This window comes from Crassostrea angulata, chromosome 2, assembly GCF_025612915.1.
Source record: "Crassostrea angulata isolate pt1a10 chromosome 2, ASM2561291v2, whole genome shotgun sequence".
Classification (NCBI taxonomy): domain Eukaryota; kingdom Metazoa; phylum Mollusca; class Bivalvia; order Ostreida; family Ostreidae; genus Magallana; species Magallana angulata.
The window spans coordinates 41,720,530-41,734,870 of NC_069112.1; the positions used below are offsets into that span (position 1 = coordinate 41,720,530).

General features: G+C 32.8%; 1 long non-coding RNA gene across 1 annotated transcript; it reads right to left on the reverse strand.

Moving 5' to 3' along the window:
• Positions 1 to 5,862: 5,862 nt before the first annotated feature.
• Positions 5,863 to 13,273, reverse strand: LOC128172506 (uncharacterized). The gene is made up of 11 exons (XR_008242272.1): positions 12,890 to 13,273; positions 10,998 to 11,086; positions 10,775 to 10,834; positions 9,814 to 9,912; positions 8,864 to 9,004; positions 8,598 to 8,704; positions 8,234 to 8,374; positions 6,935 to 7,068; positions 6,563 to 6,703; positions 6,297 to 6,403; positions 5,863 to 6,073 (listed from the first exon to the last, which is right to left on the reverse strand). It is a non-coding gene; the product is annotated as an uncharacterized LOC128172506 (long non-coding RNA).
• Between the last annotated feature and the right edge of the window lie 1,068 nt (positions 13,274 to 14,341).

The window sequence follows — 14,341 nt, forward strand, 5'->3', positions numbered from 1 at the left end:
CCCTTTTATTTTATAGAGTGTATCAATTTCTTTTCATCTTGTGTTATAAATCATATTATGGAAAAAATAGACAAAGGTTCTGGATAACGTGGAGAGACAGAGAGAGAGAGAGAGAGAGAGAGAGAGAGAGAGAGAGAGAGAGAGAGATAAATATGTTTTGTTCATTTTTATCGTTAAATTTCCTTTATGTATTCTAAATACCTGTTTTTAGCAGTACTCACTTCCTGCTTTCTGATTGCAGGTTCAACTTGTTATCTTTTTCTATTATATGTACATATTAACGGTAGCGTTATCACCCATTAACTTGTGTCTTTGTTAAAGTTTGTTCTTAATTTGTAAACAATACTCTATGTATTTAGGTAAGCGTTACATATAATACAGCCCTTTTGTGGTTATTTATCATTTCATTCCAATGTTATTTATCTAGCTAAGATGTAAAACCTAAAATGTCTGTGAATATATTAGCAGAAATAAACGCAATCTTTTAGTGTAACCATGTTAATAGTATTTGTGATAACACAGAGCATAAACATTTAGAATTCAAGAAATCCAAACTTAGTTGCCTTTTTAAAAATACTTGAAGGAAGTAGATGTTGATGCTTAATTTATTGATTACAACATACTAATTGAAGACTTCACATTCTTATCTAAGAAACCTTGCACAACAGTTTATAACACAGAAATCAATTATTCAAAGGACTAAGTGCGGTTTTATGCATTTTTTGCCCCCAAAATCAAATTTTTAGAGAGAGCTTTAAACATAAGGTGAAATATAGTTAAAATCATACTGGAAGTAAAGGTGTAAAAGGTTATCACCACAGTGACGTCATAATGTAGAAATGACGTCATGAAGATTGCATTATTTTGATAAAATGATGTTTTGTAGCAATTCATGCGCGGGGGTGTTAAGGAAGCATATGGCTGAAATATGCCTAAAAACAGCATACTTTCAGTTTAATACCGAAAAATAATTAATTCACGATAGAAACGGAATTAAACCCTATACACCTTTTATACGAGGGGTCTTTACACTAGACTTGCCGATTCCCGACACTCCAAGTGCAACCAAGGTCACGTGGCATCTAAATATAGATCGTGATTTTTCCTTAATGAAAAACGCACTAGAACAACACTAAGCCAAGGATTAAAATTTATTTTGAAACAAATATCCGATCTATATAACTTTGTGGACACTGAAAATTGCTGCTAGAGTCCACCCCATTAACATATATTTAAAATAATAAGATTTTTTTACTCAAACCTTCTCGAAGTTTGCAAGTTTCACCACTAAAACAGTAAATAATTTTTTACCCTTCGTTAACCTGGGACTCTAGCAGCACTTTTCTACTTACTTGGCATTTATTCTTTATATACATATGAAATGTATACTCTAAAAAGTCCAGCTTAGTGTTGTTCTAGAGCACTTTTTGATGGGTCGTCATATTGGAGAAAACGCGAACCGTTAAAATCCCAAATTAAAACACAGTGATGACCTGGATGACAACAAGGGGAGATCACTCTGCTATCACAATGCCTTACCAATTTTCATATACCTATTCTTTTATATTATAGATGAAGCAAGACATATATATGCTGGTAAATCCTCCTTATAAACATGCACCACAACTGTTGGAGCGCTGTTGGCCGACAAACACGAAGAAAGCAGAATGTACAGCTCTGGCCAGAGTTTTTTCCAGTGTATTCATTATTCAATGAATTTAAAATTTATCATAACTTTGCAAATTAAAATATTTTTGCCATGAAATACGTTTTTGTCTCGTCTTATCACCGTTCTCACGATAGAAGTATGTTGCAGAACACAATCCCACATAAAACACGATTTATACTTCATGATAATTACTATCGTTCACTCCTGTAGACGCTAAACAGACATGGAGCATCTACATTCAAGGTCAAAATGAAGAATCTCTAATTAATGATGTAAGTTACAATACAAAATTAAGCTGACAAAATGTAATGGAATAATTATCATTTTATAACGCATTTTAGCATGCATGTTGATATATTTCAATAATTATTGGAAGTATTTCTCAAATTATCATGCACACTTCTTTCAGGTCCTTGTGCATTAATGCAATTTTATTTAATATTTGTGTCAATACAAGTAATTAAGATTCAATTCTTCACGTGGTCTCACAGATACGCTGACAAAAGAGGCACAGTTTATTTAATTCTGTGCATATGGTAGATAAATCTCAAGTACAGAAGTAGCAATCATCTCCATATGATCCAAATAAATTTATAAACATGACTCAGGATTCTTAATCTGGATTTCCACAAAAATTAATTAATATATTTCGAACATCTCTGCACTGAAATCCCCCTCCCCGCTATATATATATGCTAAAAAAAAATTCAGAACAAACACACATATTTATTAATTTATAAATTAAAAAAAAACATTTATGTCAATATTTTGCTTATCTTGAACATTAGTGTTACCTCCTCCAATCCCCCCCACCCACCCACCCCCCCCCCCCCCCCCCGAAAATCACAAACAAATGCAATATCAAATTTATCTTGATTAAAGAAAAATTCAAGGGAGATAATTAATAAAAAATACTTCATAGTCATTTATTCAAAAAACAAAATAGAATCTGTATTTCAATCCAAAAATAGCAGCACATTCTTTGGACAGGAAGTCTCTCTCTTTATATCTAGAATTTAATGGAAAATATTGGAAGAACACAAACAAAAGTGAGGAAAGAAGGAAATTTCTAGATTTCTTCTCCTTGAAGAAGTGGTTTTTTTTGCCACATTCAGAAAAACGCAAACATCAGCTGCAAAACTGTACTCCCTGCCAATCCACATGTTTGAACGCGTCAATCATGCACAGTTCTTCATTTGATGCGAATAAAGATCTCATAGAGTCAGCACAAGAAATGGCAAGAATGGCAACAAGTACAACAAACTCATCAGAGCAAGCAACATCAAAAATCATCAGCACCATAGATTCAAATTTCTCAGACGAGTTTGGTTTGTCTTTAAAAGAAATTGTTAAGAAAAAGTATTTCTTAGAAGAAGAACAATCCCCTGCGCAAAAACAGAAAACTAAGCATTCGGTAACCAAAGAAACTAAAAAACAAATAACAAGTACTATGAAAGATCATGACCTACAACACTTTTTTGCAGGTGGGCAATCTTTTAAAAAACATGACAGAGAAAGATTAAAGGTAACACACATGTCAATCAAGGACTCCAAAACTATTCAGGAGAACAGAACCCAAAAAGAGAACATGGGAAAAATCAAGGTAAAGCCGCATCACGGTCGCTTTGAAAGTTACAACTTCGACAGAAAAGAGCTTTTAGATGACATCAGAAAGATCCCAGAAGGAAGCATTGTAAACTGGACGGAAAAGGCAAGGAAGTTCAACCTTACTATCAATGGCAAATTCCCATTGAATGGAGGTCAAGTAATTGCACAGTTTGCAAAAGAAAACGGCATTAAAATAAGCAAGTTTAACACAAACTTGCAGGTGCATGCAACAAACACAAAAGCTTTGAGAATAAGAAGAATCAAGAAGAAAATTACAACAAGAGTATCGGTGCCTACACCACGAACTAGTGAAAAGCTAAGGAAAGACATGAAACAGAAATTGGAAAGTGGAGAAATATACATAGGAGAAAAAGTAACACCCAAAATTTCCAAAACACACACCATCAACAAAGAAGGGTCACTTGAAGAAAAGAGAACAACAATCTATGGGAGAAAAATACCACTAGAGATAATATTTGATCACGAGACAAAACGTCAAGAAAATCTGCAGGTTCTTAGACAACATCCAGACACCTATTATGAAAATTTGCCAGAACATCAAGCAGAGACCCTCCTTCAACAATTAGGTGAAACATCATATGAAAGAAATGGAAACATCAAAGAAAAATTAAAAGAAGTGCAAAGAACACGACATGTGAAAATCTGGCATGACCACTCGGATCTACTGAACAGGTCATATGTAAGTTTCATGGTGTCTTTCTTATATGACCCTGCAGTATTCCTCACTGATGATGAATATGCCAATCTCCACCCAGGAAGAAAGACAGGCAGTATTCAAAGTATGGTGGAAAGACCCTGCTTGTACATCCTTGGGCAATCACCAAGTACAGATGCTGACCAGCTCTCTTACATAAATACACGTCTTAAGGATCTCACCAATTGCAAAACAACAGCAACCAGTCAGGGAATCTTGTTGAGAAACAAGATTCGTGTATTTAGTGGAGATGGCCCTGCTAGACAATTTGAGGCTGGTCAGCAGCGTGGTGGCAACTACACCTGTATTTGTGGAATTTATGCCAAAGACCACAATAACCTTGAATGCTGCCTAAGAAGAGAGCCAATATCCCTTGAGGATCGTAGGCTTTTGATGTCTGGAGGCATAATGTGGAGAAAATTTGAAAATGGCGTTATTAATCCATTTGCCAGCCTGACCAAAGACGAACTCATTGACGAATTAGAGGCAAGAAATGTTGACACCTACCTGCTGAAGAAACCAGAACTTCAAGAGCAACTAAACAACATATTGCATGGTATTCAGAGACCCCCAGCTCTAATGACAGATGACTTAAGCAAGTCAGCAAGCACTTTGGGGATCCCTGACTACGAAGTTCTTGGCTGTGAGCCTCTTCATGACATAACCAACATCGTTCAAAACATCATAACTGAACTACCGTATCATATTGAAAGCAAAGATGTGCAAAAAGAATTTGAAAATTTTTATATCAACACAATTTCAGAAAAAAATCAAATTAAAGGATCAGATGCGAGACTTTATGCTATAAAATTATCCAAATTTACAGCAAGCAAACTCATGGAAAACAAAGTTGAGGAAAACATTTTCAATTTAGTTGCCTCTCTAGTTGAAATCATCAAAATTTGCTACAGTCCCTACCATGCACGAACCAAACAAAGCATTCTTCGCCTTTATAACCAAACGTTCATCTTCGCTGTTCTATGCAAGATAGTTATTGGTACACCAAAGAAAATGACATCAAGGAAGTTCTATGGTGCCCACTTTCACAGTCTCACCACACATGCACCAGAAGTGTATCGAGTGTTTTGCCTGCGTTCAGTCATTCCTGAACAAGAAGAAAGAGGATTTGGAGATCTGCGGCGGATATCTGAGAACACTAACAACAGACAAGCAGAATATGTGATCGACAATGCTGTTATGAGGTTTAATGCCCAACAGAATGATGAACATAGAGAAGATGCATTTTCCATACAAGAATCAGTCATCAGTCATCAGGCAAAGTTATTACCACCATCAAAGAATACAATAATACCAAATGACTGGCTAAAAACTAAACCCTCACTTGTCCAAAGCCATCTAGAGAGAATTTCTGATTTTCTAGTTGACAAGCAATGGTGGACAGAGACGAAGAATGGTTTAGAGTTTCATGACACCCCTTCAGAAATTTCAGGGAGGCAGAAACCCATCAGCCATCATCGCTCAACAACTTTGAAAGAGGAACATCACAGAGTGCAAGATGTTTGGAGAGCAGTTGTTGAAAAGTTCCGGTCTGGTCACATTCAATTGCCATTAAAACGGTTGAAAGTCTTCAAAAAAGATGGCCGAATGGAATTTTGCTATCCCCCAACAGGTAATATTAACATCAATAAACAACTTTGTTCCAAAAGAAATAAATTCAATAGCTAAAGAATTTATACAAATTTAAACAGTGTTGAATAATTTACCCTTTTTAAACTGCAATAAGATTTAGTAAAAGTGAAAAATTGTCCCCTAATACAAGATAATATCCTTGGCATTTAAGTTCTGTAGCCTATTCATTTATTCCTTAAGAGCTTCATTTAAGCTTAACAGTTTCAACAAGTGTTCACTTTTTCATTTATTCAATGGAATAGAGATAACCAATGATTTTCAAATATCAAAAGAATCAATATCAATTATACCTTGTAATCATTATTGAAACATTGTTCTAGGATCCCCTGCTCAAAATGGAGCTGTTCGTGATTCTCCACCTCAAAATGGAACCGTTTCAACCCCGCCATTGTTGGTAGTAGACCAGGACAGACATCTTTCAAACATGGAACCTTCAAATGGTACTTATACAATGAAATATGATGATTAAAAAGTAAAACTATTCTGACATTAAGATTTTCACTGCTCAAATTACATCACTAAATTCATATAAAACTGATTGATATTCAAATAAATCTTTCTAATTCACTTTTTAAAATAGCAGGTTAATAACTATTAGAAAAACTTTTAAGAATGTATATTATAATATAAATGTTTAAAACTTCATTTATTTACTATTTCAGATGAGCATGCTATTCCTATGGATGTTCAAAACCACAATGCCTGCATGGCTGTAGAATCATCTGACAAAGAAAGCTCTTCCTCTTCTCATAGCATGAAATCTATAAATGGTATAAAAAAATTAAAGTTACAAAAATTACATTTAACAGTTTTAACAAGTATTCGTTTTTTTCATTTAATTTAGTCAGTAGAATACTTAGTCAATGGAATAGAGATAACCAATGATTTTCAAATATCAAAAGAATCAATATCAATTATACCTTGTAATCATTATTGAAACATTGTTCTAGGATCCCCTGCTCAAAATGGAGCTGTTCGTGATTCTCCACCTCAAAATGGAACCGTTTCAACCCCGCCATTGTTGGTAGTAGACCAGGACAGACATCTTTCAAACATGGAACCTTCAAATGGTACTTATACAATGAAATATGATGATTAAAAAGTTAAACTTTTCTGACATTAAGATTTTCACTGCTCGAATTACATCACTAAAATTATATAAAACTAATTGATATTCAAATAAATCTGTCTAATACTCTAATTCCCTTTTAAAAATAGCAAGTTAATAACTGTTAGAAAAACTTTTAAAAAGGTATATTATAATTTAAATGTTAAATTCTTCATTTAATTACTATTTCAGATGAGCAGGATAGCCTTAAGGATATTCATAACCAAAATGCTTGCATGTCTGCAGATGTATGCATGGTTGCTACTCATGAAGAATTGTCAGACAAAGAAAGATTTTCCTTTACCCACAGCATGAAATCTATAAATGGTATAAAAAAAACTAGATACGACCTTGTTACGAGTAGGTCTTCCGTCCAATTTTTTTTTTTTCATTAATTTAAATGACACCATGAAATATCGATACATTATCAAAATAAACCCCCCCCCCCTCCCCGAAATTTTAAGATAATAAATAAAAATCCCTAATTACGTCAAACATGGGCCTGACGATGACTTCTTCAAACAGATAGTGTAGCGATCAACAACTTTGATTCTATAATGCATAACAAAATATTTATGATCGTTTTGAAATTATTTGTGATAGTCTTAATGAGTTTCTTGGTCTCTAAATAAAAGGGGCCAGCCCGCTTTTCTTGATTTTGTGGGATAAAACTTTTCATTCTCTACTACAGTGAGAGCATGCATTAAATATACTATACAATTGAACAAAACAAAAAAAGTGAAATATTTAACAAAGAACTTATTACTCACAATTATTGCTAGATAATGCCAAAAGCGCAGATGGAGCAAGTTTTGATAGATCTACTCTTACAGGAGATGATCACCACAGACATGCTACTGAGAGGGAATCTACAAAAGGTATAATAAATATATGGAATGGTAATCAATTGCAGAACTGCTAATCATTTAATCACAATTTATTTTAATTTAAACAGTTATTCGTATCAAAAATACACAAATTTTTGACTTGTTAGGCCGCACCAATATAATTAACTTCTGGTTTGTCAACACCCAGTGAAAAAAGGTACGAGCAGGATAGCGATTATTAATAAAATTATTATTTTTTATAGCCAAAAGTTTTTGGCAGTACATATATCAATTTGTGCGAACAATTATACTTTTTCTTCTTGTTTCTGATTCATAAATAAAAACTATTTTAAAATACAGAAAATAGAGAGGAAATAGAACATAAAACAGCGCAGAATTTCCTGGATGCGAGAAATTAATAATGATATTATTTGTAGAGTTTAACTTAAATGCAGGGAAAATATTAAAATCAAAATGCATAAAAAATGTTGTTTTAGCTGTCCTTATAATCAACATCTATTGACTAATTTTCCTCAAAGAGCTTAGCCATGGGGTCTTAAGGTGCCTCACTACACCTTGAAATATTCTCTCAAATCAGCAGAAAATTACTCGATTATTATTATTTCAAATATCAAAAGAATCAATATCAATTATACCTTGTAATCATTATTGAAACATTGTTCTAGGATCCCCTGCTCAAAATGGAGCTGTTCGTGATTCTCCACCTCAAAATGGAACCGTTTCAACCCCGCCATTGTTGGTAGTAGACCAGGACAGACATCTTTCAAACATGGAACCTTCAAATGGTACTTATACAATGAAATATGATGATTAAAAAGTAAAACTATTCTGACATTAAGATTTTCACTGCTCAAATTACATCACTAAATTCATATAAAACTGATTGATATTCAAATAAATCTTTCTAATTCACTTTTTAAAATAGCAGGTTAATAACTATTAGAAAAACTTTTAAGAATGTATATTATAATATAAATGTTTAAAACTTCATTTATTTACTATTTCAGATGAGCATGCTATTCCTATGGATGTTCAAAACCACAATGCCTGCATGGCTGTAGAATCATCTGACAAAGAAAGCTCTTCCTCTTCTCATAGCATGAAATCTATAGATGGTATAAAAAAATTAAAGTTACAAAAATTACATTTAACAGTTTTAACAAGTATTCGTTTTTTTCATTTAATTTAGTCAGTAGAATACTTAGTCAATGGAATAGAGATAACCAATGATTTTAAAATATCAAAAGAATCAATATCAATTATACCTTGTAATCATTATTGAAACATTGTTCTAGGATCCCCTGCTCAAAATGGAGCTGTTCGTGATTCTCCACCTCAAAATGAAACCGTTTCAACCCCGCCATTGTTGGTAGTAGACCAGGACAGACATCTTTCAAACATGGAACCTTCAAATGGTACTTATACAATGAAATATGATGATTAAAAAGTAAAACTATTCTGACATTAAGATTTTCACTGCTCAAATTACATCACTAAAATTATATAAAACTAATTGATATTCAAATAAATCTGTCTAATACTCTAATTCCCTTTTAAAAATAGCAAGTTAATAACTGTTAGAAAAACTTTTAAAAAGGTATATTATAATTTAAATGTTAAATTCTTCATTTAATTACTATTTCAGATGAGCCGGATAGCCTTAAGGATATTCATAACCAAAATGCTTGCATGTCTGCAGATGTATGCATGGTTGCTACTCATGAAGAATTGTCAGACAAAGAAAGATTTTCCTTTACCCACAGCATGAAATCTATAAATGGTATAAAAAAACTAGATACGACCTTGTTACGAGTAGGTCTTCCGTCCAATTTCTTTTTCATTAATTTAAATGACACCATGAAATATCGATACAATATCAAAATAAACACCCCCCTCCCCGAAATTTTAAGATAATAAATAAAAATCCCTAATTACGTCAAACATGGGCCTGACGATGACTTCTTCAAACAGATAGTGTAGCGATCAACAACTTTGATTCTATAATGCATAACAAAATATTTATGATCGTTTTGAAATTATTTGTGATAGTCTTAATGAGTTTCTTTGTCTCTAAATAAAAGGGGCCAGCCCGCTTTTCTTGATTTTGTGGGATAAAACTTTTCATTCTCTACTACAGTGAGAGCATGCATTAAATATACTATACAATTGAACAAAACAAAAAAGTGAAATATTTAACAAAGAACTTATTACTCACAATTATTGCTAGATAATGCCAAAAGCGCAGATGGAGCAAGTTTTGATAGATCTACTCTTACAGGAGATGATCACCACAGACATGCTACTGAGAGGGAATCTACAAAAGGTATAATAAATATATGGAATGGTAATCAATTGCAGAACTGCTAATCATTTAATCACAATTTATTTTAATTTAAACAGTTATTCGTATCAAAAATACACAAATTTTTGACTTGTTAGGCCACACCAATATAATTAACTTCTGGTTTGTCAACACCCAGTGAAAAAAGGTACGAGCAGGATAGCGATTATTAATAAAATTATTATTTTTTATAGCCAAAAGTTTTTGGCAGTACATATATCAATTTGTGCGAACAATTATACTTTTTCTTCCTGTTTCTGATTTATAAATAAAAACTGTTTTAAAATACAGAAAATAGAGAGGAAATAGAACATAAAACAGCGCAGAATTTCCTGGATGCGAGAAATTAATAATGATATTATTTGTAGAGTTTAACTTAAATGCAGGAAAAATATTAAAATCAAAATGCATAAAAAATGTTGTTTTAGCTGTCCTTATAATTAACATCTATTGACTAATTTTCCTCAAAGAGCTTAGCCATGGGGTCTTAAGGTGCCTCACTACACCTTGAAATATTCTCTCAAATCAGCAGAAAATTACTCGATTATGATAGATAGCATGATGGATAAGAAGTATATGTGTCAAATAGGCTTAAAAATGTGCACTTTTAAATAAAAAAAGATATTTTTAAAAAAAATTTCATTCAGTAAACATGAACAAAAGCCCCAGGCGGATTCGAACTCATGACCTGCGGTTTACAAGCCTGATACTTTAACCACAAAGCTATTACGATATACATCTGAATCGACTGATATAAACAGTTTAACACAACATTCAAATCGCAATCTTGTGACGTAGTGTCTTACAAAGTATAAGCCTCGGTGTAATGAAGTACCTTAACAGTCTCCAATTTAACTTTGAATTTCAACAGGGCCTTCTGCGTTGCACTGTGTTGCTAAAGTAAAGAGAAAATTTTTCATAAAAGACAAAATATAAAATTTGTTTTGGATTGTGTTAAAATATACATTATTTTTACATTATGCAACTAACAATTACTGATATACTGAAAATCGGTAAACCAGTTAGAGATTGCCAGACAGGCAAACAATGCTTCATACCTAACACCTTATCAATTCTTTTGACAGGAGACAATCCATCTCAAAAAGAAAGACCACAAAGTTCAGTTGGATTTGGGAATTTCACCACCCTGAAAGGTAAATTGCAATTTTAAAAATCATCACAGTTGTGAAAAAAAAATTAATGTAACATTTGAGTTATTTGTTTAATACATTTCCATGTTCCATGGACAATTTCATGTAGGCTAGAAATTCACATATTTAAGTAATTTAAGATCTTCAGGTTTGTACGCTGAACTTTCCCAGGTGTGTGGAGGACCCTTAACATGCATTGCTTAATAATATGAGTGGGGTTTTTTTCTTTTGCATAGATTCCTCAGGTAGAAAAAGAAATCATGGCACCAAATCAACGGATTATGGTAAGCCTTAAATTAAAATCAACAAATAATCAAATTGATGGAGATAAATGGAACAATATTTTTTGGCCAATCATAACTTGTCTAACAAGCTTCATAAGAAACATTATTATTAATTATTATGACCATTTTCTATGTTATCAGAATACCTACCCGCAAAGAAATGCAGAAAAAAATTATTCAACACTTCTCAAGAATCCCATCATTCCCATGGTTTGTAAATCTTATCACTTGCATCATTTTAAATTCTTAGTTATAAATACAAGCTTTTTATTTAATATCATTTTGCTTTCTACTTTAGCATCAAAGTACAAGACAGAAGACCTTGTTGAAATTTTGCTGGGACCAACGAAAGAAGTTAAAGATTATCAAAAATATAAACGTTTAAAAAACAATGACAAATCCTTTTACAATTGCTATGAAATTGCTCTAGCCAAAATACAAACAAGGATTATGAAACGACACCGAGAATTGAAAGAAAATCCCAGCAGCAATAATAGTCAACTAATTGAAAATGCCGAACTTCTTTTAGACCACTTCTTTTAGACCACTGGGGTGTCTACTACAGCTAGGCAATCAATTTGATATGCCGGGAGACAAATTATTCATGAAATGATGTATTTCTTAATTTGTTATTTCTATTCATCATGTTCATGTAGAATTACATTTTGTATATTTGATATGCAAGAAAATTATCAGCATGTTTAAGTTTTATCAATTTTACTTATAAAATTTATCTATAACTATTTGTTATGCTAAAAAAAATGTCAGGGGTTTTCAAGTAAAATGACAACAATCGCAAATGAAATGAATAATTAATTCCAATTTTTAAGCAGAATGTTTATATTACTGTTGGGACTGACTAAAAAAGCATAAATTTTGTTATTCAGGCTTTTAAAATTTATTTGTCTATGACTGATGGAGTAAGGTGTATGTCGAACCCCAATATATACCAATTTGTGAGATTTGCATTACTTGTGACATTACGCATGTTTGAAGTTATGGCTGTGAATGCCTGTGATGTTACAATGTTTTTCGATGTGTCACAATATTTCAATGCATAAACATTTCAGATATATTAAATTATGATAATATTATTTTCATATAAAAATGTTGTTTTCAATCTTATAAAAAACACAGTTCGGCTATTAGATATAAAACACCATGCAGGTTTTAACAGAGTGTGACAGCCAACCCCTTCATCCATAATGGCTGTACACCAGTACATGTAATTCAAAAGTTACGTAAATACGTAAATATAAGCGGACGGCAGTTTGACACATGTATTCAAGTATAATATTGCACACGAATATGATCACACAATATTAAATTACTCAATTGATAGCATACATTTAAGTGCTGAATAAGATATAGTCACATAAAGACGAAATCAAAACGGAAAACAATTCACTGGACACGTGCTTCTACGCATATCACTTATTCTTGGCATTTACAATTCATCCGAGAGGTAATACTTATTGGTGTCACAAAAGTATCGTATAAGAGAAGATTACATACCATCACTAAGTTGCACAGAGGTGTTGGAGGCTGTATTTCGTTCTTTGTTTCCAGATAATTTCAACGCACCTGCCTGCCATTTTTCCACCGTTCAAGCTTTCGAAACACGCTGATTGTGAAGTGGGCATGCGCGAGAATCATACTGGGATTTAGGAAAATACGACTTATAGAGATGATGGCCAATTTCTAGCGTTGTAAACTTTTATAAATTAATTCGTCATACTAGAAAGCAAAACACTGCATGTTTTACATAGCTAATAAGACGTCTAAATGCATATTTCAATGAATATCCCATTTTCACAAAATGAACAGACTACAATGACTGTTCATTGTGACGTCACAGGGAATACTTTTGGCGGAATTTTTGACTAGCGATTTTCCATATGCTTCCTTAACACCCCCGCGTGGGTGTTTTCCGATGGTTTTTCGATTGGGAAACATCGAGCGCAGGCTTGCTCAAGTACCATTTTTGAGTATAATGTGTATAACTATCTGAATAAAAACGTATGTTAAACTCGCACTTGAGCAGACCTGCGCTCTATACTTCCGAATGCAAAATATAGAGCGAAAATAAGAATATTTTCATTTGTTTGCAAATTTGAGGGAATTGGGCCATTTAGGTGACGTCGTAGATACACAGCGAATGAGCAATGATGACTAAAATCAATTTTAAAATTATAGGCATCCTCTATACAATGATTTATGAATATTTTATTTTTATACGATGCTATTTAAAAATTGGTTGAAATCGGGGGCAGATATTTGACCATACCGCACATAGTCCTTTAATGATATTTCCTAACTTTTTTGTGTCATACCTGAACCTGAACTTAATTTATTTTACAACGATTGATAACCAAGTTCTACAACGTATATTAATATCTTTCGTTGGCACTTACGTAAGCGCAAGGGGGTCGTTTCATAGAAACAAGTCATCTTAGATCAATGATATCTTATAGCTTTTTGTAATGAACTTTCTCCTTTATAGACAACAGAGGTATAACCTTCCGTTCAGTGTGTATGTGGTTTTTTGGAGTGAACAAATACACAATTTCGCCAATCGAAAAACTGTTGATTGACCTTTTCTTAACTGATCATCACATTATCAAGTATTTATGCGTCATATCTTTAATAAGAAATTTGACTGCAGTATTCTATTATGCAAGATCCTTCACATGTACAGAAAACTTTCTTAATGTATCATTACCTTAGTAATGTTTGATAACAAATTTCCGTTCCAAAAAGTGTCGCCTTATGGTTTGTAGCTTCAAATAATTGAACACCAATATCATACACATAACCAGAGCAGGTCGTTCGGCATATTTATCTTCAGTGGTATATGCATAGCGCACACAATAATTAATTGTATACTTGTATGCTCTTGACTCTACTAGATACAACATGACAAGGTTGTTTTTAGTTTTATCTGTTCATGGTCATTTTATATTATGA